The 20,473-nt window shown below is 45.5% G+C and overlaps 1 protein-coding gene and 1 non-coding gene across 2 annotated transcripts in view; one reads left to right on the top strand and one right to left on the bottom strand.

Moving 5' to 3' along the window:
• LOC124623085 (trichohyalin-like) overlaps positions 1-20,473 on the bottom strand; it is a 574,208-nt gene that overhangs the window by 249,021 nt on the left and 304,714 nt on the right. The window lies entirely within an intron of this gene.
• Positions 4,076-4,150, top strand: Trnas-cga. Its single transcript has one exon. It is a non-coding gene; the product is annotated as a tRNA-Ser (tRNA).

Here is a 20,473-nt window from a genome sequence, read left to right as displayed (position 1 = left end):
ACGGCAAGCATAAATTAGAAAGCTAATTTGTCGAAACCTGACATTCTGAGCCCGTGGCTGTGTACAAAATATAGGTTGACTCTTACGTAGAAAATAATAGCAACCAGCCACTATTTTTATTAAAGAGCGTCGGCGAGCTCTACAGTGACATAAGTGACACCCTTCCCTATAGCACCTAATAGCCTTCAAGCGGCTCTGTGCCAGAGTTTGCCTGCTTATAAAACGGCGGAAACAGGGGTGTTGGGAGAGGTACGTGTCGACCATTGGATGCCACACGTCACCTTCCCAAGTCTGGACGAAGATCACACGTCTTTTGGGTACGTCTGCGTCGGAGAACTACCCCCCCAGCATTGGCCATACGTGGCTAACGCATGGTTACCTCCTCTATCGCGAGGACCCACCTCGGTGTCGCTGTGGCTCACAAATGATGGTCGTCCACCTCTTGCTGGACTGCCCACTTTTAGCCGCTCTACGGCGGACTTTTAACTTTTCCAGCACCCTACCTTCAGTGTCGGGCGACAGTGCCTCAACAGCAGCTTTAGTTTTACGTTTTATTCGGGAGGGTGGGTTTTATCATTTGATCTAAGTTTTAGCGCATGTCCTTTGTCCCTGTGTGTCCTTCACTCTAGGACTTTTAGGGTGGAGGTTTTAATGTGTTGCAAAGTGGCTGGCTTCTCCTTTTTATTCTCATGGTCAGCCAGCCGTGGTAATATGCTCTCTTGTTTTGATCCCTTCTACATGTTTCGTGCGTCTCTGTGTGGTTTTCTTGTCCGATTTTGTACATTTTAGTGTTTGTTGTCCTGTGATTGTTGTGGTTTTCTCCTTTCTTCCAACTGTGTTTTGTATGTCTCTATTATTTTACTCCCACCCTTGTGGAATTATTTTAATCGGAACGAGGGACCGATGACCTGGCAGTTTGGTGCCTCCCCCACCCCCTCTTTTAAACCAACCAACCACTTTTTAAAACGCTATTTATTTAAAGCGCGTAGTTATTAAAGAGAAGATGTTTCGGTTACTTACGATGAAAAATTCGAGCCATTATGATGCAGTGCAGAGTGCTTGTAATTTTCCAGCATCGAAAACAGTATGATGCACTCTTTTTATACCGTTTTCGCTGCTGCAAGATCACAAGCAGTTTGCAGTGGAACATAATGGCGTGTATTTTTTAGTCGTAAGTAGCCCAAACGTCTTTCCTTTAAGTATTTGTTAACATCACTTAAAATCGTTGTGAGGCACAATTATAGTTAAAAACACATTGTCTCGCATCTTGCTTTGGTTGTAGGGCACCACCACCGCAAGGAAATTTCATCAGATGGGAAAACGAAAAGCGACAGCTGATGTAAAATTTATCTTAACGTGAACCAGCCGCCTGAAGCTGAACCTGCCGTTTCGAAACCGGTAACGGCGCTGTTTGAATAAATAAATAGCACTGTAAAAAGTGGCTAGTTGCTGGTTTCTTCTGTGTAACAGTCAACCTATATAAATTAGAAAGTAAGTGGTTAAAAAAGGGGCGAACTGTCAAAGGTTGATGACAATAAACACGAAGTAGTGGGGGAGCACCACTTAACAAATGGCGGCGGCTAAAAAGACAGTGCCCAATACGCCCCGAGAGGAGGTCGGTTAAGCCGCTCGGACAGAATTCACCGGCGCTTGTTTCCCACTACGGGAAGACCAGTGGCGACGCCAAAGTGACGCCACCTCCTGACAGACGGCGACACAGAGATCGTCGGAGGGATGGAAGAACAAGCGGGCAGAGGCAGGACTGCAGCCTTGGTAACAGGCTAACGTGACGGGAACCACACAAACATCACTGTGGCTCCATCAAGAGTGAGCCAGTGACAGCTTTCTTGGACCCGTTGCACCAGGGGATGGGCGGTGTACAGCACACACAGGCTCTGAAGCGCTCTACTCAACACCACACAACACCTCAAGAGCCCAGAGGAGAGCGCCTGAAGACAAGATAACCGAGGTAGGTTCCGAAAGTTTCCGGCCTGACTACGTTTTCAAAGTTATAAAAATAAAACAACGATGCTATTTTTTCAACGTTATCGCCCTTTATTTCAATACACTTCTCATCTGTGAATTAACAATTCTAAGCCTCTCAAAAAGCAATCTGATTCCCTATCGGCAAAATGTCCCGTTAGAGCTGCTTTCACTTCACCATCAAATTTCCTCCCTCGATGATATTCCTGCTGTTGGAGATGAGAGAGAGTAGAGACTCGAGTCTAGGTCTGGACTATAGGGTGGGTAGTCATTCTCATGGAAGCCACATAACTTTACTGCAGCTTCGCAACTGCCATCGTTTGCATTGGCGCATTGTCATGGAGAAGACGAACAGCACGTGGCAACCTTCCTCGCCTCTTTAGTTTTTACGGAGTAGCGTAATTTGTGCAGAAGCGAAGCGTGGTATTGTGCTTTCACAGTGGTTCAAATGGTTCAAATGGCTCTGAGTACTATGGGACTTAACAGCTGTGGTCATCAGTCCCCTAGAACTTAGAACTACTTAAACCTAACTAACCTAAGGACATCACACACATCCATGCCCGAGGCAGGATTCGAACCTGCGACCGTAGCGGTCACGCGGTTCCAGAATGAAGCGCCTAGAACCGCAAGGCCACACCGACCGTCTTCACAGTGGTGCTCCTTTCTTTGAAATCATTTAGAGAAGTCCTATAGAGTTCAGAAGACCGTTGCTACGACATTCTTCGTGGATTCAGTGATCTTCACCTTTCTTGGTGGAGCTTCACCTCGTTTGTCCAATTCAAGAGTTTCTCCTTTGGATAGAGTGTCATAATAAAAAGCCATAGTTCCATTCCCTGTAAGAATGGATTCCGGTTCATCTTTCTGGTCGCCACGGAACAGCCCCAAAGAACTCGGTGCAACAAGTCACGCGCTGCTCCTTCTTCACTGCAAAGAGAGAAATCTGGGCAGCCATCTTGCACTCACCTTTATCGTGTGCAAATGATCATGGATGATCTGGAGAAGGTTGTTTTAGATAACCCTAACCTTCCTCCAGTTTCCTGGGATTACAGCCGTCTGTCACTCAGAAACTCACTGTCAAGAATAGCGATGGTTCCCTCAGACACCTCCTTAGACGGTCGATCATCATGTGGATACTCAGCAACGCTACCTTTCCCCAGACTAAATTGTTTAGACCATTCCTTTACTGTGGAGTACGAAGGGGTAGCACATCTTAAACACCATCCAAGCGGACTTTGATTTCAGCTGGGGCAAGATGTTCTTTTGTCAGGAACTTGATCGCGGCACGATACTCGATGTTATCCACTGCAGCACGCAGCACGCAACGTCTTCTTCAAACGAGTGACGCCATTCTACTGGAGCCAGTAGCGGGCTGCAGTTCTTGTGCGCATCTGCTGACTTACGGAACCTGCCTCGTACTTCTCGCCCAGCCGTACAGCATCGCGCCGCCACGTCAGTCAGGAGTCAAATGCCGCGGCACACTATCTGGCGTGTTATGAAACCGATATTAATCACAGCTACCACTCAAATGAGTTCTCGAGTTTCTGACCTAGCGAAACGATCAGCAAAATTAACTCTTATCTGCAGTATTTTGCTTCTGCGCTGGTTATTAGAGGAAGGATCTAAACGATAGTCTTGGAAAACAGTTGAAAATAAAATTTTAAGCATCATAATTGACAGATAGTTTGGTTATGGCTGTTTAGTGGATGCATTATCCATCCTGAAATGAAGCAGGAGTGTGTTCTAGAAAGTATGTATGCTCTTTAACATGAAGTGGACTTAGCTGTTGCCGTTCTAATTCGTTGTTTGTTTGGTTTCCTATTCTGGTACATGCGCGCACGCGCACACAAAAATTGAAGAAACAAGTTGAGTGTTTCCAGAATGAGATTTTCACTCTGCAGCGGAGCGTGGGCTGATATGAAACTTCCTGGCAGATTGAAACTGTGTGCCGGACCGAGACTCGAACTCGGGACCTTTGCCTTTCGCGGGCAAGTGCTCTACCAACTGAGCTACCCAAGCACGACTCACGCCCCGTTTGGAAGGTAGGAGACGAGGTACTGGCAGATGTAAAGCTGTGAGGACGGGGCGTGAGTCGTGCTTGGGTAGCTCAGTTGGTAGAGCACTTGCCCTCGAAAGGCAAAGGTCCCGAGTTCGAGTCTCGGTCCGGCACACAGTTTTAATCTGCCAGGAAGTTTCAAGTTGAGTGTTTGTCGCGGCAGAAATGCAAACGAACTGCTTCTTCTACGTGACAACGAAAGACCCCCACCGAAGTCTGCGCTCCCGACAGAAGCTCACAAACGTTCATTGCACTGTTCTCCCTCACCCGCCCTGCAGCCCGGATCGCGCACCTTCCCTGGTTGACCCAGTGCTCCGCGAGAAGCATTACCTGGATGATGGTGAGGTTATTGATGCAACAAGACGTCGCCTCGACGACGACCAGCAGAGTGGTCCCATGAAGGCATACGGGCCCACCCAGGAAGTTGGCGTTAGGCCATCGTATTGAACGGAGATTATGTTGCAAAATATGGTTCCGTAGCCAAAAGGCTGGGGAATAATGTAGTGTATTGGAATCCTGAAACAAACGCGAACCTGCTTTCAGTAAAAAAAGTGTTGCATTACTTATTGAACGTTTCTGGTACATTTATGCGACAGGGAACGCATCATTTTTCGTGAAAGAAGAGAACCAGCTTATACGTTTCACGTGATGAAGGCATCACTTCTTGAAATTAAGGTGCCCTTGTTGCAAGGTTGGTACAAAATTGCTGTTCTGAAACGCTCATCCATGGATCTACATCTACATCCGTACTCCGCAAGCCACCTGATGGTGTGTGGCGGAGGGTACCTTGAGTACCTCTATCGGTTCTCCCTTCTATTCCATTCTCTTATTGTTCGTGGAAAGAAGGATTGTCGGTATGCCTCTGTGTGGGCTCTAATCTCTCTGATTTTATCCTCATGCTCTCTTCGCGAGATATACGTAGGAGGGAGCAATATACTGCTTGACTCTTCGGTGAAGGTACGTTCTCGAAACTTTGACAAAAGCCCGTACCGAACTACTGAGCGTCTCTCCTGCAGAGTGAATAGCAACGGTCCTATGACACTCCCCTGCGGCACACCTGAAATCACTCTTACTGTCCGCTAGTACAGATTATCTACATCTGGTATCGTAACAACAGGATACGTGTGTCATTCGTGATTCGCTAAGACAGATCCCGAAAGAGCTGCAGCCTTCAATTTGTGTGTTTAACATCCAAACTACGGACTCAGAAGGACGGGTTTCGCATAGCATTGAAATATAAAATTATTCCTTCCCATTTGGATCCACTTGGTTGCTCCTCATTAGGTGCTATTCTTCACTTTTCTGGAAAGCGTTCCTACGGTGTGATGGTCATTCTGTAAATGTTCTGTTCGTTCAATACGTCTAACATGTCACATGTGTTCACCTTTGTTTCAACTCTAATGGGTACTGAACATAGAGAGCTCGAGAATGATCGGATGCATCGCCCGGTAAGGAATCCAGGACACAGGCTGCCACACGGAGCACGTGACTGCTTTATAGGCGACACGCAGTGCACACTCTGGTCGCAGAGTATACTCACACCCTGTCGCCTCCCTAGAGGCAGATCCACCGAGCTAGGTAGCGCGCTGGGTGAGTGCAATGGACCCGCATTCGGGTGGAAGACGGTTCAAATCCCCGTCTGGCCATCCAGATCTTGGTTTTTTCATGGTATCTGTAAATGCCGGGATGAAATCCCGTCATTTCGTAATCCGAGCTTGCGCTCCGTCTCTAATGGCCACCGAGCGAGGTGGCGCAGTGGTTAGACACTGGACTCGCATTCGGGAGGACGACTGTTCAATCCCGCGTCCGGCCATCCTGATTTAGGTTTTCCGTGATTTCCCTAAATCACTCAAGGCAAATGTCGGGATGGTTCCTTTGGAAGGGCACGGCCGACGTCCTTCCCCTTCTTTGCCTAATCCAATGAGACCGATGACCTCGCTGTCTGGTCTCCTTCCCCAAACAACCCAATGGTCGCGCTGTCGACAGTACGTTAAACTCTAATCTTCGTTCCTTTTTTTCTTTCTGACGAAGACGCCATATTTTACTCTATTCTGTAGCACCAGGACACTGTTTCCGCAATAACTCTCTCTCCACCGCTCCATTCATTCATTGCAGAGACTTTAATTTAATCCCTGATGGTCTATAATTATGTGCATCCGCTCCGTTATCCCATTTGATACACAAGAGTGACATGCACTGTACCATATTTTGCCGGAGAGTGTCCGATGTGCGAGAAATTCGAGGTGAGTACTGGAACGTCCCTCTGGCCTCTTACCCAGAGCTTCAGCAGCGACGAAGTCGTGCACTGGTCGCGGTAGCGGCGACTGTCCACACACGCTCTGCGCAGAGCGGCGCGCGAGGCAAGATCCCCGCCGCTTCACAGGTTCTCCATGCAGCGTCTAATGGCGGCGTCAGATTACTTCTGTGCACTGCTACACGCGCAGAATTAGTCTAAATTAGGGACATCAGCCTCGCTTTGAGACGCGAGACACAGTTAAACTTCCCACAAGTCCAAAGCCAATCATAGAAACCCCGTAGTTATCTAACTATTCTCAGGAAGATTCTGAGATCCGAGCACTGGACTGGAACACGTACACAGCTAACAGTTCACACACCGCCCCCAGCTCACTCTCAGCAAAATTCCGCCTATTATCTCCACAACAGCGAAGTAGGAATACAGATCAGAGTCAAGAGGAATAAAGTCGTGCAAAAGAAATTGAAAAAAGGTCAACTAAAGGCTCTATACAAAATTACGTATATAGATAATCAATGCCGGGAATGCAGAATCTCGACGATTTTTGCCTGTTACGATATCATTACTAGCAAGATGTCGGTCCTGGGAATTCCAAGATCTTGTCAAACTCCCTGCCGTAGTGCATGAGGCAAGCCCGGACACACAAAAGGAAGCGAGCAGGGCCGGCAGGAGTGGCCGTGCGGTTCTAGGCGCTTCAGCCTGGAACCGCGCGACCGCTACGGTCGCAGGTTCGAATCCTGCCTCGGGCATGGATGTGTGCGATGTTCTTAGGTTAGTTAGGTTTAAGTAGTTCTAAGTTCTAGGGGACTGATGACCTCAGATGTTAAGTCCCATAGTGCTCAGAGCCATTTGAACCATCTGAAGCGAGCAGGGGACTTCAGTTTATACTCTTATACGAACTGAGAAAAGATTTAATAAAATGGAGAAGAAGATACGTTAGATTCAGAGCCATGACCACTGTCATGGTTCCTTGAAGTTGAAAAGTCGGTCCCAGGATCTCACATTGAGTTCCATTCGGTAGTATCCCACAATCCCATAGTTTTAAGCATTCCATTCCCCTTGAACATTCCTGCTCCTAGCATATGGTGATAACTACAAGTGGGTCATATATGGAGTATACCCAGAAAGGTCCTGCCTTCTGAAAATATAATTGTATTGTGAGAATGTCCCGTGTGCACTTCTCATATTTTCTCCTCGAGAAGTAGTCGCGATTCTCTGTGGGAGTTTGGATCACCATGGAAGAGCATACCATAACCCGTTTTGTGTTGCCACCCTTCTTCTACTGACGTCAATGCATGGCTCTTTCTTTCTAATGTAACAAGCAATATATCCCTCATCCTGATATTAACAAGTTTACCTGAAGTCCGCCATCTTACGGGATACAGGTGAAACACATAACGAGTCTTATCCGATGGTGGTACCTGCTATTGGCAAGTGTACTAGCACACAGAGGCAGGTGCGGTCAGTCCTAGCCTTCACTATTCAGAGGTGGCAATGCAATGACAAGGTACTTTCAATGGGATACAATAAACTCCAGCGTAGCTGGTAGTTCAGCCTATGCCTGGCATAGCCCTGCCAGACATTGGTCTCGTAGTAGCAAGGTAGGAGTTAGCTATCAATGTACTGCTTAGTGCATGGCTTTCCATTTTACAACAACTTACATTTTATGTTTTCATGCAGTAATATTTTTCTGTTATGCTTTTGACGAATGATGAATGCACTGTATCAAAACAGTTAGTTGCATGTTCCATAGATCATTTGAACGATTCTTTTATCGAAATGATGTGGAGCGAGTGAGTTAACAGGTTATGTATACACGATTAAACATTAATGACCACATTATCATTTTATTTCTACTCATGTGACTACACTTAAAAACAAGGGTCCTTGTCTTTCTACTGGCTACGATTTTTAAGCAGAAATTCGTCAATGGAAAAGGAGTTGTCCAGGAGAAATGATTTTTAAATTATTGAGCAAATGATCAAAAACATTTATTGCAGCGTATTGAACTCCTCTTTGAGCCACTGGCGACAATTACAATGGGTAATACGTTATTTTTAGCTCTAGTGTTGCAGGAATGTACATCATTCTTTTTCTCAAACTGTGATGTATTATTTATGACGATCTTAATCAGCGAAAGCATGTATTGTGATGGTGCAGTTAAAATGCGTAGCGCCTTGAAGAGGTGCCTATATGACGTCTATGGGTGGACACACAACATTCTTACTGCTCGCTTATGTGCAATCAATACTTTATACGTGGTGAGTTACCCTACAAAATTATTCTGTATGACATTATTGAGTGGAAATATGCAAAAAAAGTCGGGAGGTTAATACGTTTGTTTCCAAGATTAGGAATTATACGGAGAGCGAAAGTAGCTGAAATTAACTGTTTGAGGGTATCAGTAATATACTTCTTCCAATTCAAGTCTTCATCAACATGTACACCAAAAAATTTGGTGTCTCCTGTCCCACTGAATGACTCCTGCTCAAGTGCTGCATGACTCTATTTGTTGTACAGAGCTGAATGCGGTGTGCTTTTTTTATCAGACTTTAAGAAGAGCCCATTTTCAGAGAGCCACTAATTAGTTCTTTGGAAAATGTCATTTACTAACTCTTCTGTTGCTTTCACTTTAATGGGATTTATTGTAACACTTGTATCATTAGCAAAAAGTATCAGTTTTACTTGTTAAATGTTAAGTGGAGGGTCATTCACATACCTAAGGAAGAGAAGTGGACTCAATTTTGAACCTTGTGGGACACCCTTCGTGACCCTTTTTTTTTCACCTCAGTCAATAAGTAACATAAATAGACGTATCTGTTGATTACACTGACTTATAAACCTAAATTTTTTACACCACCAAGGGACTGTAGACCTTAACGCGCTTACCTGTTCCTGAGACGGGGTTCTCAACATTGGCATTGGGACAGACAGAGGGACGGACGACAAGGCGCACCTATATGGGTCCGTTTTTGCCGACTGAGGTACAGAACCCTAGAAATAGGTCATATGTTTCGTGAAACAATTTGTGTAAAACTAAGAAATAAGATAGATTAAAGAAACATTTGAAACACCTTCAACTGCTGTTCAAAATCATGTGCAGCAAATGGGAAGCCTCAAATGTTTCTCTAATCTGTTTTATTTCTTACTTTTACGCGAATCATTTCACAAAAAAATTGACTTTTTCTTTTTTCAAGTTTGTACCGAAAACATGAAATTTAAATAAATGCCTCTAGGTATTCTACATACTATTATTAGGAATATACAGATTAATAGAAAGCAGAGATGTATCAATTTGTGCTGTAATTTGATATTCCGTTTTTCCAACATGGATGAAGGAATTCCAGAATTTCTATACCAACGTAATTTTTTATGCTAAAATTACTAGCCCTTGAGCAGACGAACTTTTTGGCACTTCATTTACGTACACAGCAGCAGATGTCTGTGAAATACTGTTATTCCTCCTCAAATAACAAATTAAGTTTTTCTTTATTATTCTGTTTAGCTTCAAGTAGTTACTTATTTTATAAAACTAGACCTCACACTGGTCACTTTGATACCCGATTTGTCCATACCGTGCTCTTCGTTTGCCTATGAAAATTAGGATAAAAACCAATTGTGTAATTTTTAGGGAGCCTTATTTTCGCTTCAGACTTTTGGCAAAACGATAGAACGATACTGAAATGCGATATGTCAGCTGCAACTAAACCAGACCAACTCCATCTCGTTCGCTAAACACCATCACCAAACTGACTGCGTAGCTCCACAACCTAGCTAGCGCTCGCTTACAATACCGGAAACGATTCAACCAGAAGTCCACTCCTGCACAAAGGAATGCGCTTCCGGATTCCCCGTTTACCGTATTGCAAGATATAAATTGTTGGATCACCAAGGGTCACAGTCTCGGCTTCAGAAATACGCATCAAAGTCACCACTGCTGCCCCAGAGGTACGCGGCGTGACCCTGCGAGGCTGAACTGCGACTTCGCAAGTTCGGCAGCGCTCCATGCAGTTATTCCACATGCAGGCGTAGGTGCGCGCGAGGGGTGAGGGAGGGGCGGCAAATTTGGAAATTGGTGGTAAGGTTCTATGGGACCAAACTGCTGAGGTCATCGGTCCCTAGGCTTACACACCAAATAATGTAACTTAAACTACAGGGTGTTTCAAAAATGACCGGTATATATGAAACGGCAATAAAAACTAAACGAGCAGCGATAGAAATACACCGTTTGTAGCAATATGCTTGGGACAACAGTACATTTTCAGGCGGACAAACTTTCGAAATTACAGTAGTTACAATTTTCAACAACAGATGGCGCTGCAAGTGATGTGTAAGATATAGAAGACAACGCAGTCTGTGGGTGCGCCATTCTGTACGTCGTCTTCCTGCTGTAAGCGTTTGGTGTTCACAACGTGCAAGTGTGCTGTGGACAACATGGTTTATTCCTTAGAACAGAGGATTTTTCTGGTGTTGGAATTCCACCGCCTAGAACACAGTGTTGTTGCAACAAGACGAAGTTTTCAACGGAGGTTTAATGTAACCAAAGGACCGAAAAGCGATACAATAAAGGATCTGTTTGAAAAATTTCAACGGACTGGGAACGTGACGGATGAACGTGCTGGAAAGGTAGGGCGACCGCGTACGGCAACCACAGAGGGCAACGCGCAGCTAGTGCAGCAGGTGATCCAACAGCGGCCTCGGGTTTCCGTTCGCCGTGTTGCAGCTGTGGTCCAAATGACGCCAACGTCCACGTATCGTCTCATGTGCCAGAGTTTACACCTCTATCCATACAAAATTCAAACGCGGCAACCCCTCAGCGCCGCTACCATTGCTGCACGAGAGACATTCGCTAACGATATAGTGCACAGGATTGATGACGGCGATATGCATGTGGGCAGCATTTGGTTTACTGACGAACCTTATTTTTACCTGGACGGCTTCGTCAATAAACAGAACTGGCGCATATGGGGAACCGAAAAGCCCCATGTTGCAGTCCCATCGTCCCTGCATCCTCAAAAAGTACTGGTCTGGGCCGCCATTTCTTCCAAAGGAATCATTGGCCCATTTTTCAGATCCGAAACTATTACTGCATCACGCTATCTGGACATCCTTCGTGAATTTGTGGCGGTACAAACTGCCTTAGACGACACTGCGAACACCTCGTGGTTTATGCAAGATGGTGCCCGGCCACATCGCACGGCCGGCGTCTTTAATTTCCTGAATGAATATTTCGATGATCGTGTGATTGCTTTGGGCTATCCGAAACATACAGGAGGCGGCGTGGATTGGCCTCCCTATTCGCCAGACATGAACCCCTGTGACTTCTTTCTGTGGGGACACTTGAAAGACCAGGTGTACCGCCAGAATCCAGGAACAATTGAACAGCTGAAGCAGTACATCTCATCTGCATGTGAAGCCATTCCGCCAGACACGTTGTCAAAGGTTTCGGGTAATTTCATTCAGAGACTACGCCATATTATTGCTACGCATGGTGGATAGGTGGAAAATATCGTACTATAGAGTTTCCCAGACTGCAGCGCCATCTGTTGTTGACAATTGTAACTACTGTAATTTCGAAAGTTTGTCTGCCTGAAAATGTACTGTTGTCCCAAGCATATTGCAACAAACGGTGTATTTCTATCGCTGCTCGTTTAGTTTGTATTGCCGTTTCAAATATACCGGTCATTTTTGAAACACCCTGTATCTTACGCTAAGGACAACACACACATACCCATGCCCGAGAGGGGACTCGAACCTCCGACGAGGGGAGCCGCGCGCATCGTGACAAGACGCTTTGTAAGTAGGCTGTTTAGGTTTCAATGTTGGTAACGTCACGTAGCGCTCTGTATGAAAATCACTGACTGTGCTATGTGCAGTCTGAGGCTGGTCAGCATTGTTGCAATATTTGCTATTGTAGTGTTGGGCAGTTGGCTGTTACTTTTGAACACTATTAAGGTAAATACATTGTTTGTTCTCTATCAAAATCTTTCATTTGCTAACCATGCCTATCAGTAGTTCGTGCTTTCAGTAGTTTGAATCTTTTATTTAGCTGGCAGTAGTGGCGCTCTCTGTATTGCAGTAGTTCGAGAAACGAAGATTTTTGTGAGGCAAGTGATTTGTGAAAGGTATAGGTTAATGTTAGTCAGGGCCATTCTTTTGTAGGGATTATTGAAAGTCAGATTGCGTTGCGCTAAAAATATTGTGTATCACTTTAGTGTTGATCAGAATAGGTAAAGAGCGAAATGTCTGAGTACCTTCAGTTCTGCTCAGCTGTTTGAAAATCAAATAGCGTAAGAGTTTTATCAGCACAGTAATTCATTAAATTTTCTAAGGGGACGTTTCAGCTTGAGACCGCGCGGCTAGGGGCGGCAAGAGGGGATGATTGCCCCCTAGTGGAATCTGGATACAACCTTCTTACTCAATGGAGAATTTGTAATAATGATTGTGACTCAACAAAACTGCAGATTTGACATTGCCGTGTGCGATGGGAAAGACCGCGACTTACGTATCAAATACAGGCTATTTCAAAAAGAATATACGAACATTGAGGAGAGGTGGCAAGTCACGGATACCTCCTAATATTTTGTCCATCCTCCTTCCGCCCGGCATAGTGTAGTAAGTCAACGTAGCATGGACTCAACTCGTCGTACGAAGTCCCCTGTACAAATACTGCCTCTACTGCCAACCATAAGTAACTGCGGAAGTGTTGCCGGTGCGCAGTTTTATACGAACTGACCTCCCGATATTCGAGGGAAGCCTTCTCGGGCGATCTGGGTGACCAAATAATTCGCTCGACTTGTCCAGAATGTCCCTCAAACCAGCTGCGAACTCAGTGATATGGCGCATCGTTGTTTGGGAGCGTGAAGTCCTTAAATGGCTGAAGATAGTCTTAAAATAGCCGAACATAACAGTATCCAGTCAATTATCGGCTTAGTTGGACCAAAGGCCACAGTCTATTCCAAGTAAACGCAGCCCACACCATTATGGAGTCACTACCAGCTTGCGCAGTGCCTTGTTGAAAACGTGGGTCTGTGGCTTCGTGGGGTCTACGCCTCACTTCTACCTTAGCATCAGCTCCTACCACTGAAATCGGGACTCATCTGTCCAGGCCATCGTTTTCCAGTCGTCTAGGGTCCAACCTATATGGTCACGAGCCCCAGAGAGGCGCTGCAGGTGATGCCGTGCTGTTAGCAAAGGCCAACTGCTGCCATAACCAAAGTACGCCAAATTTTGCCACGCTGACCTAACAGATAGGTTCGTCGTATGTGTTATTTGTCTGATAGCACTGACAATTCTGCACTTCCTGATTCACGTTCGGTGTGTCATACAGTATAACTGGGAGTCCGTACGACTCTGACGCCGTTTTCGCTTTGAGAATTTTTGAATCGTTTCGTAGTAACGAGAGCTCTTGTTTGAGCACCATCAGTACGGGAGTTGGTGTGGCGGCCAAACGACATATCGTCGGTAACTTAAAAATGGTTCAAATGGCTCTGAGCACTATGGGACTTAACATCTACGGTCATCAGTCCCCTAGAACTTAGAACTACTTAAACCTAACTAACCTAAGGACAGCACACAACACCCTTCATCACGAGGCAGAGCAAATCCCTGACCCCGCCGGGAATCGAACCCGGGAACCCGGGCGTGGGAAGCGAGAACGCTACCGCACGACCACGAGCTGCGGACTCGGTAACTTCATTACGCGCCAGTGCACTGTGAAATGCAGCGATTAATAATGAGGACTTTCATTTGTAATACACTATATCGACACGGCAGTTTCCTTGTTGAAAATCGAACTTGTACGGATGTGTTGGGTGACTACGACGGAATCAACCCGCTTCGTCATTCATACAGCTTTTGCTGCTTCTGTTTCCAACGGGTCCAGCTTCTTGACCTTTGGCGCTAACCGGTCTCCCTCCGTTACTCGGCGAACACACACACACACACACACACACACACACACACACACACACACACACAAACACGAGAGAGAGAGAGAGAGAGAGAGAGAGAGAGAAGGCCACTGCAATAGCGGACATTACCGCAGAATTATTGACGTCCTTCGTATAGCCAGCCATGACAAAATTATTTCACCTGGTGAGCAAGATATCGCACAGGGGAAATACTCGTAGATTTCGAGAAGAATGTAATAATTCCGGTTGCAAAGATTGCAGATTCTGACATGTGTGAATACTGGCGAACTATCATTTTGATAACTCGTGGTTACAAACTAGTGACAAGAGTTATTTTCAGAAGAATGGGAAAGTTGGTAGCAGGAGACCTCAAGGAAGTTCATACGAGGTTCCAGGGAGAAGTAAGAACACGCGAGACAATACTGACCCTACGAGTTGTTTGGAAGATAGGATAAAGAAAGGAAAATTACGTTTAAAGCATTTGTAGATTTAGAGAAAACTTTTACCATATTGACTGAATACACTCTTCGAAATTCTATAGTTGGCAGGGATAAATTAGAGGGAGCGAAAGACCATTTCCGAGTTTTACGGAAACTAGACTGGAGCTATGAGTCAAAGAGAAAGCAGTGAGATTGGATTATTGCCTATCCTCGATAGGCGAAAAAGTAGTAAAGGAAACGAAGAAGAAATTTGGAAAGGAAAGTTTGGGGAGAAACTATGAGTTTGCCGATGACATTATGGTTCTGTTGTATACGGCAAAGGACTTGGAAGAGCAGCTGAACGGAATGAATACCGTCTTGAAAACAGGCTATAAGATGAACATCAACAAAAGTACGAGTAAAACAAGAGTAATGGAATGTAGTCGAATTAAATCAGGTGACGTCGAGGGAATTGCGGGCTGGTTACAGTTGAACTTGCGCTACTTGCTTGAGACACTGTCCATTCCGTTCAACTGATCTTCCAAGTCCTTTGCTGTCTCTGACAGAATTACAGTGTCATCGGCGAACCTTAAAGTTTTTATTTCTTCTCCATTGATTTTAATACCTACTCCACATTTTTCTTTTGTTTCCTTTACTACTTGCTCAATATAGAGATTGAATAACATCGGGGAGAGGCTACAACCCCGTCTTAATCCCTTCCCAACCAATGCTTCCCTTTCCATTGAAAGTAACACACTTTAATTTTAAACATTTATGGAAGATGACTACCAACAGCCTTTAAGTAATGTACAAAATGCATGCTTGAACTATCAGCTGTTTCTATTTTAAACCCAAATATTTGGGTTTAAAATAAAAATAGCCGATGGTTCAAATATGCATTTTATACAACAATTTAATTTCTACATGGCCTCACAGACTTTCTGTGTTTGAAAAATACCTTGGTTGACACTGAGGGTTTCTAACCAACTACTTTTGAAGTACATTTCGAGATGTTTTCCCTCGCCAGAGAGGACGAGACATCCTCCTACCACCACCAGAGCTGTGGGCCGATCACCTTTAGGTTTTGCGAGCTTCCTGCAGTGCACGAAATTACACCATCAGGCGTAAAAAGTGAAGCACCTGGTAGGCGTGGAGGAAACTAAATGAAACTTCGCGGGTTGGGAGGGTATGCACTGTTATTTCAATGACTAGAATATCGAGTCATATTTATGAATAAATTGGCAGTATGAGGCCCCTTAGCACTTCAACGTTGCACCTTCTGTGGCTTGCACGAGGGAGCACTGACTCGGCTGAGGAAGATATAATAAAGCCGTTGAATCCCCTCCTGAGTCGAGCTGGACCCCAGCTGTTGTAAATGTTCTTTGCTATCCTGCTTACTGGTATTCGGACGAAGCTGACGTCCGAGCTGGTGCCACACATGGTCTATCGTGGTCAAATCAGGGAATCTTGATGGACAGAAGACTACCTCAACATCACGCATAAAGTTCATAGACACGTGTGCCATGCATGCACGATCATTGTCTTCGTGGAAACTGGCACGACGATACTGTCACACGAGAAGTAATATATCGGGATACAAGATAAAATTTGCTCTTTTCAGTCAATCCGGCCAGGAACAGAATTAATGATTTCCATCGGCCATTTCCTGCTTCCACTAATAGCAGTCTTCAGCAAAAGAGCTAATTCCTGGCAGAGCTTTTCAAAATTTTTCCAACAGGTGGCGGCCATCCTGGGAAAATCATTCACTTTGAAGTCAGCGTAGTAGACCATAACCGTAATCCATTTAGGTTAATGGACAGACCATGCCATGATCTTCAGGTTGGACGAAACGCCTCCCCACTCGCGACATCCGCTCCCTCCCCCCTCACACGCCCTTCTCCTTCCCCCTTCTCCCCACAGATAGCAGAATCCGCCATTGGCGTCCACAATAGCCAGCTGACGAGCACGGCCATGGAAGAGGTGTCATAGCCCGTATTTTTCATGTGTTTTTAATTATTTGCACTCGCGAATCCTATAACGCTCCTTGGGTTATGCACTGAAGAGCCAAAGAAACTGGTACACCTGCCTAATATCGTGTAGGGCCCCCGCGAGCACGCAGAAGTGCCGCAACACGACGTGGCATGGACTCGACTGATGTAGTGCTGGAGGGAACTGACACCATGAATCCTGCACGGCTGTCCATGAGTCCGTAAGAGTACGAGGGAGTGGAGGTCTCTTCTGAACACCAGATTGCAAGGCCTCCCAGATAGGTCCAATAATGTTCATGTCTGGGGAGCTTGGTGGGCAGCGGAAGTGTTTAAACTCAAGAGAGTGTTCGCGGAAGTGTTTAAACTCAGGAGAGTGTTCCTGGGGCCACTCTGTAGCAATTCTGGACGTCTGGGGTGTCGCATTGTCCTGCTGGAATTCGCCAAAGTCCGTCAGAATGCACAATGGACATGAATAGATGCAGGCGATGAGAAAGGATACTTACGTACTTGTCACCTGTCAGACTTTTATCTAGACGTGTCAGGGGGCCCATGTCACTCCAGCTGCACACACCGTTACGAAGTCTCCACCACCTTGAACAGTCTTAAGCTGAGAAGCAGAGTCCACGGATCCATGAGGTTGTCTCCATACTTGTACACGTCCACCCGCTTGATACAATTCGAAGCGATACTCATCCGACCACCCGACATGTTTCCAGTCATCAACTGTCTAATGTCAGTGTTAACGAGCCCAGACGAGGCGATAAGCTTTGTATGTGCAGTCATCGAGGGTACACGAGTGGACCTTCGGCTCCGAAAGCCCATATCGATCATGTTTTGGTGAATGGTTCGCACGTTGACACTTGTTGATGGCCCAGCATTTAAATCTGCAGAAATTTTCTGGGGGCTGCACTTCTGCCGCGTTGAAGCATTCTCTTCAGCCGATATTGGTCCCGTTCTTGCAGCATCTCTTTCCGGCCACAACGATATCGAGGATCTGATGTTTTACCTGACTGCTGATATTCACGGTATACCCGTGAAATGGTCGTACGGGAAAATTCCCACTTCATCGCTATCTCGAAGATGCTGTGTTCCATCGCTCGTGCGCAGACTATAACGCCACGTTCAGAGTCTCTTAAATATTAATAACCTGCCATTCTAGCAGCAGTAACCGATCTGACAACTCCGCCAGACACTTGGTGTCTAATGTAGGCGTTGCTGACCGCAGCATCGTATTCTTCCTGTTTACATTTCTTTGTATTTGAATACATACGCCCACACCAGTTTCTTTGGTGCTTCAGTAAATACGTCGTTACGCGCACTCGATCGAATACCGCTCACCTACCGAAAGGGAACCTTGGCGTCATTCAAACACAATGTGTCAGTTGTTGTTTAGTGAGATACTGCGTCTTACGGTATTAGACAAAGGAGTACACGTTCATTTCATATACGTATGGTGTTACAAAAAGGCACGGCCAAACTTTCAGGAAACATTCCTCACACACAAATAAAGAAAAGATGTTATGTGGACATTTGTCCGGAAACGCTTAATTTCCATGTTAGAGCTCATTTTAGTTTCGTCAGTATGTACTGTACTTCTTTGATTCACCGCCATGATTTCACACGGGATACTCTACCTATGCTGCTAGAACATGTGCCTTTACAAGTACGACACAACATGTGGTTCGTGCACGATGGAGCTCCTGCACATTTCAGTCGAAGTGTTCGTACGCTTCTGAACAACAGATTCGGTGACCGATGGATTGGTAGAGGCGGACCAATTCCATGGCCTCCACGCTCTCCTGACCTCAACCCTCTTGACTTTCACTTATGGGGGCATTTGAAAGCTCTTGTCTACGCAACCCCGGTACCAAATGTAGAGACTCTTCGTGCTCGTATTGTGGACGGCTGTGATACAATACGCCATTCTCCAGGGCTGCATCAGCGCGTCAGGGATTCCATGCGACGGAGGGTGGATGCATGTATCCTCGCTAACGGAGGACATTTTGAACATTTCCTGTAACAAAGTGTTTGAAGTCACGCTGGTACGTTCTGTTGCTGTGTGTTTCCATTCCATGATTAATGTGATTTGAAGAGAAGTAATAAAATGAGCTCTAACACGGAAAGTAAGCGTTTCCGGACACATGTGCACATAACATATTTCCTTCCTTTGTGTGTGAGGAATGTTTCCTGAAAGTTTGGCCGTACCTTTTTGTAACACCCTATATATGCCACAAAGGTAAACGGAGCCCACCTGGCATTTAAACTGACGATAAAAGGACGTGTACGAGACCGTGAGGCAGCAGAACATAACAGATGGCTTCATCGCGGCCAGGGCGGTGGCTGCCTATAGAGTTGTCCGTTCCGCTGGCGAACTGAACTCGGAAGCACTTCCTGGCTGCTGCAGTGAAGCGCCCTTCATAAAGAGCACACACTTACCTGCTTCCTGTTTGGTATTTGTCGCATCCAGCAGGGCGGACACGGCAGCAAAACAGAATGCCCGCTCGGTCTGTCCTTCACAGAGCAACACGTGAAGCTTCCAAGTTCTTGGCCGTGTGTACCAAACAACCGTCTTTGGCGTTGTCCCCAGCGCATGGCAACGTGGATTAGGGTTGTTCCGATACCATCCCGATACTTAAATGAATGGTACTCCAAAGTGTCGATGCCTACTAATATGGCTACGTTAAATTTTTGTGGAAAAGAAATAAGGTTGATGTGTTATCGAATCCTCCCCACCCGTCTGATATAGGGTGCCTAGGAAGGTGTTTTCTCGGATAGCTAGACAAGAATTCAAGCAAATCTTATTACTTAACTTTGCGTATTGACAAAGAGGTGTCGCAAGCAATTGGCGACATGCAAATAATCAATGTCCTTTGGTATATACAATTTCAATGCAAGCAAAACACACTACTTCATAAGTGACTGCTAAAGCGCTTGGATGACGGATCGTCTTCTAGTGCGCCCGCGGTTAGGCGGAGCGGCGTTTGTGTTCTCTTCCTGTAGATGCCGCTCCTGTCGTGGTGTCGCCCTAGTCGGCGTTCTACTGGCTGACGTCGTCTCACAGCCGTATCTGCTGTAACGTTCCAGGCCGACATGCAGGCACTTGACGTTACGCCGGAACATATGTGACACTTGATTGCTAATTTTATGTAGCCAAACAAAACATCACTTTTATTTATTTATTAATGATAATTCCACACACAAAAATTTGCTTTTGGAAGGTCTTCCAAAAAGAGTAATTGCTGTAACTATTTAGGAGACAACTTGCTTCTTTTCTAAGTCATAGTTGCACCAGATTTGTCAGTAGCTCGTGGTCGTGCGGTAGCGTTCTCGCTTCCCGCGCCCGGGTTCCCGGTGGGGTCAGGGATTTTCCCTGCCTCGTGATGACTGGGTGTTGTGTGCTGCCCTTAGGTTAGTTAGGTTTAGGTAGTTCTAAGTTCTAGGGGACTGATGACCATAGATGTTAAGTCCCATAGTGCTCAGAGCCATTTGAGCCTTTTTTTTTTTTTTTTTTTTTTTTTTTTTTTTTTTTTTTTTTTTTTTTGCACCAGATTTTTTAAAATAAACACTCCCTAGACACAGATGCCGTAACGACGATGATGCATTGTTCAGTACAGTATATTTGCACAAACATGAAATAATGACTTTCATTCTACAAACGTGTTGGTTCTTTTGTGTGACAAATATTGCTACTTGGTCGTTTTGGTGTGTTTCCTTTTTCTTTTTGTGGCCGCGCGCCAATTATTTATAACGTTTCCAAAAGTCTTGTTCCTGTGTTGCAGTAAAATAAGCAACATCTTCCTCCAAAATCGAGTTGGCTAGGACACTCACAGAAAAAGGCAGTAGGAAGAATAAGGTAGAAAGTA

This window comes from Schistocerca americana, chromosome 7 (assembly GCF_021461395.2).
Source record: "Schistocerca americana isolate TAMUIC-IGC-003095 chromosome 7, iqSchAmer2.1, whole genome shotgun sequence".
Taxonomy (NCBI): Eukaryota; Metazoa; Arthropoda; class Insecta; order Orthoptera; family Acrididae; genus Schistocerca; species Schistocerca americana.
The sequence above is the reverse complement of the archived record's forward strand: the minus strand, read 5'-3'. Positions and strand labels throughout refer to the sequence as shown.